This window comes from Quercus lobata, chromosome 1 (genome assembly GCF_001633185.2).
Source record: "Quercus lobata isolate SW786 chromosome 1, ValleyOak3.0 Primary Assembly, whole genome shotgun sequence".
Lineage (NCBI taxonomy): Eukaryota > Viridiplantae > Streptophyta > Magnoliopsida > Fagales > Fagaceae > Quercus > Quercus lobata.
Genome location: NC_044904.1, coordinates 5,751,438 through 5,756,591, shown reverse-complemented (window position 1 = coordinate 5,756,591; position 5,154 = coordinate 5,751,438). Strand labels below are relative to the sequence as shown.

Below are 5,154 nucleotides of genomic sequence, written 5' to 3'. Positions count from 1 at the left end.
GATTTAAAATTTTGAATTCTAGTTCTCTTTTAATTTAGGAAATCAGCTTATGTTACTAAACTACAACGATCTTGACCAAGGCCTCAAAGAGTTAACATTGATAAATTAGTTAAAGAGGAAATAACATTGAAATTAACTTTTAGATAACCCATGTTAGACTTGCAGAATTAGAAATAATTTTTCAGATAAATTATACTATTCTCCGTTAAGGTTTTGCAAAATAAACTCCCTAACATTCCAAGAAATAACACTCTCATCCTTAAGATTTATATATAAATGCTATAAACAAGTCAATACAATTTCACAGCGTTACTTTTCTAACAAAATATTTCATTTTTGAAAAATGATTTTTACCTAAACTTGTTTATAGGTTTGTAAACATATGGTACTCCCATTTACAAACTTGTAAATCATTTCTAAATATGAAATATTGTTCTGGGAAAATAATGATGTGAGAGGGCATATACTTATATGTTTTATTTATACAAATCTCAACTAGAAGGGTCATTCCAAGAAATGTTTGGAAGTGGAGCAAGTGTCATTTTATGAAACATTTTGCAAAAGTATGAGTCATTTATATATATGAATAAAAAAAAGTTTGTGCAAATTACTTTTCTTTACTTTTTCAATTAATCTAATAAACACACTCAAAAGGTGAACTCTGCTAGTCTCACCACTAGCACAGTAAAATTTCAAAATTATGGTATCACATCAAGTTAGGCAATTTACCATCTCTCACTTACAAAGTCGATTTCACCGCATGCAAATCACAGCCCAAATAATCACATTGTCACTTGCTCCACACACACACACACACACACACACAAATTCACATTTTCAACCATTAGTCAAAGTGTTGCCGCTAAAATATATCATTACAAGTTTTGTTAGAATAATAATTTCAACACTTCATATGAAAGTATCAAATACTTTGCAATAAATCTCCACACACTCAAATAGAAATTAGAATATGCAAATGAGTTATCAATAAAAGGAAGTTTTATCGTACTTATAATATTTCACACTACACAAACTCCACTTTATTGGTACTGGATGCAAGCCATTAACTCCTGTCACGTAAAAGTAAAAGAGAAAACTCATACTACTTAGCCTCCGTTTGGATACCAATGAAAAATGAAAATTATTTCACTATTCAGCTTATTTTTGCTATCATTCATAGGTCCCACTGTACTATTTTGGCTAACTTTTACCTTTATCTATAATTTTTTCAGCAATAAATTTTCAGTTTCAGCAAAATAAACGATATCCAAACAGACCCTTTGTACCTACACATTCAAGCCAAAATATTTGATAGTCAAAATTGCAACAAAAGAAAGAAGTGTTTCCTTCTCATCCTAAAGAAATGAAAAACATGTAGTATGCAATGAAACCAAATCACTGTCCAATTAAGTAGGTGATGAATCTTATGATTGCCAGTATGATTGTGGCCTAATCATATGAAACCAAAACTCCCTTGACTGCGATATCCAAACACTATCTCCTTCCAATCCAAACATTAGTAATTGCCACTTCAAGTCAATCAATTAGCAATCACTGGAGTTTAAAGACTTTCTTATAAGTGACTATCATTTCTATTATAAGGGAAACTCTTCTCTCCTCTTTCTCAAAAATAGGCTTGAGACCCAATTCAACACCATTGGATTGAAACACTTTCAATTGTCTAAAAAACAAAAAGAAAGGATATATAAGCATAACCAGTATTTTGAGGATGGACAAAACTTAAGTACAGTACCTTAGGTGCTGTTCCTTAGGTTTACCTCTTAAGATTCAGCCATTTGGCTATTTGTCTTAAAAATATACTAGGTTTCTGTCACGCCCCAAACCCGATACCTGGATTTGTGACCATGACCGGCATGCTAATATCAAGTTTAAACCTAATATTAACAAGAACCAACTTAACTTTTAATAAAACTTTTCCAAAAGCTTCTCTTTTTCTTTTCAGAATAATTTTCTTGATTCTTTACTTCTTGATATCATTTTTCCACTTGATAGTCAGAGCGTCTACATTGTACTCAAAATATAACATAATCCACCAATCATTTAATTTCCACACTTTCACATAATACAGCTCTTAATACTTTAAGGTACACAACTTTCTTTAGATCCTAAAATACACAATACTACAAAGCTAAACATCAAATTGCTAATTTAGGATCTATACATATAAAACTAAAACCAGCTCCTTCCAAACTCGACTAAGGCTCCCTCTGCTCCAAAATAAACCTGCTAACTGAAAGAGTGGAAGGGGTGAGCTACACAGCTCAATAAAGGTAAAATATATGAGAATTCAATAAGGATGCATGTAAATCAGATTATTTCATTCTATGAATATTCAAATAGGAGAACATCTTTTCATGCATAGTATTTAATACTATTCATAATAATAATTTATACGCTCTTCATAGAAAACAATTGTTCTCCTTTTCTTATTAGGTTAACATTACCAAACCTTTTGGATTAAACTTCTTTCATTTCCTACAAAGTTGCCATATATATATTCTCATTACAAAATAATTATTTTAACTTAAATCAGATAATCGGCAACTTTGTATTAAAATAGAAACAGCTTGACTAATAAGAAAACTTTTCTTTATAAACTTCTTCTCATATAATACTATAACTTTCATGATCATAAAACTTAATGTTTCATAAAAACAGATATCTGATAACTTTTAAACATAAACTTGCACTTTCATCAGAAACTTTATCTTTATAGCACAACAGAACTTCAGAAACTTTTATCTTTAATGAACAGCTTTTCTTTTCATTAGAAACTTCTTCTTGCCATGAGAGCTTTTACTTTTCACAATGCATTTTAACAAAATAATTCTCTCATGATTAATAACATAACATAGTTGTTCATAAATAACTTATTGGTTAGCCCGTATCTGATAAGTTTGTACTTATTTGGGAGGCTTCTAGCACCACAGTGCTAGGCATCCAGCATTCCCCACAATGCCAGGTATTCTCGGGATTACATCATAATACATATCTTCCAACCATGGGGATAGGTTGGCTTCCCCCACAAGTTGGCCGTAACCAACAAGGGGCGGGTACAGCAGAGCCAGTCCCACTTAATGGCCAATCATATATCGTTTTCCATGGAAAGCTAGTAATTAACCCCTACTAGCAGAGTTCAAATCACCAGAGGACATAACCCGAAAACATTTCATACTTACATCATACTGAAATTTCTTATCTTGCATAACATTTCATAATAATAGCATTTCCATTCTTTTCTTTAAACTTCATGTTCTTGGAAATTAGTAATGGCATCAATATGCTCAAATCATATACATAGAGTTTCGAAAATGCACAGACACATCTTTGTCAGAATAATGATTACATGCCATATCTCTAATCAAAAATATTTTAATGCACAATATACTTTAAAATAACCTCATGACTTACCAAATGCCCATATAACTTATCCCTTACCTGGAAGTAGAGGAACCAAGAGCCTAAAGTCGAAGGAGCTTTGACTTGGATACTGGTAACCCCTAAACCAAATATCAAAACTTATTACTATCTATAATTCCTTATCACAAACTTCACATTCATCTCAAAGCCTATCTCTTGGAATCAAGGAAATCCTAATCCCATCTCAACGAGGTTCCCACAAATACAAAATACATTCATCAGACAACATGATGTACTAAATCATAGAGAAACCAATTCATAAAATTTATATATATTTCTAACATACCAAAGGATGAGCATATTAAATTATAGCTCAAAACATTCACCCTAACTTTGGAATTAAATCCTCAAAGTTAGGCATGTCCCTTACTGTTCACTGTTTTATTCCAGCAGCGTATGCCTCATTTGTAAAATACAAATGGGCTTTTCAAGCACAACCAATTGTCACGAAATTTTACAGAACCACTCCCCTGTATGTCCAGTATATACCATAAAAATTTCGGAGTCAAAGCATAAACCCATGATTTACTAAAAATCATGCAAGACAGCATACTCAAATCTGTCCTGACAGGATTTCATGCAAATTATAAATTAAACAATTATTTTTATATTAATCCAAATGCTGTGAGACCAATTCAATAACAACCACAAGTGTCTTAGGTTTCATAGGAATTATCCCTAGCATCCAAATTCACTATACAATTTAATACATAAGTTAACATGCATGAACACAGAATCTGTCACAGTGACAACTTTGCAACGTTTTACCGTAAATTCACAAGCAATTATCAAACGATGGTATTTTCATATGTCGATTTTTATAAACTCATTAGACATGTTATAAAACACTTACAAACAGTCATTTAACCATTTAGAGCAAAATAAGCACAACCAAAAAAATCCCAGCAGCAGCATCAAAATACTCATCCTAACTTTTTCTTACTCCTTACTCCTATAAAATCATTAATTAGTAAAAACCCTAACCTACCTTCAACAAATCACCAACACAACTTCAAAGCTTCTTAAAACAGCATATATATATATATATATATATATATATATATACACTTACAAATACCATTACTAAAATTATTTAAAGGAAAACATGGATTCTAAGAGGAGAGTAGTTAGAGCCCTTACCAAGTTTATGTTTCTTGAGGGGAAAAATATACATAGAACCACTCATGAAAGAATGGTAGAGAGCTTGAGAGAGTTTTCTGGTTCCTTAGAGAGAATATGAAGAAGAATTGAGTTTTCTTTTGGTGTGTGAACCCGTGGACTTGAGGGAAGACTCAAGGGAGCTTCCTAGCACCTTCCTTAAAAGAAAAGAGTGTAAAGTGAGGTGCAAATTTCTGATTTGCATTGATCCGTGGGAAATGGGAGCAAAAGAGTTTCCTGAGTCTTCTTTCTTTGAGAAAGTCAAAGAAGAGATAAAGGTGCAACCAATAAGAACAAAGAAGGAAGAAAACAAAAAAAGGAAAGCAAGAATGACCAAGGGAAATTTCTGGTGCAGCCAAGAAGTCCAGCAAAAATATCTTGGGTGACATACGTATATTGCTAAGGAAAGGGAGGATAACTCATCTTTTCAATTTTCTTGCATTCACGCTCACTTTTCTACCAAAATAATTTCTTGCATTCACACTTACTTTTCTACAAAAATAATATCACTTTGCATATACATACATACATATATATATATATATATATATATCA

General features: G+C 31.9%; 1 long non-coding RNA gene across 1 annotated transcript; it reads right to left on the bottom strand.

The window, feature by feature from the left end:
- Positions 1-2,208: 2,208 nt before the first annotated feature.
- On the bottom strand, positions 2,209-4,902 carry LOC115976047. Its single transcript, XR_004088244.1, has 3 exons — positions 4,582-4,902; positions 3,460-3,521; positions 2,209-2,251 (listed from the first exon to the last, which is right to left on the bottom strand). It is a non-coding gene; the product is annotated as an uncharacterized LOC115976047 (long non-coding RNA).
- Between the last annotated feature and the right edge of the window lie 252 nt (positions 4,903-5,154).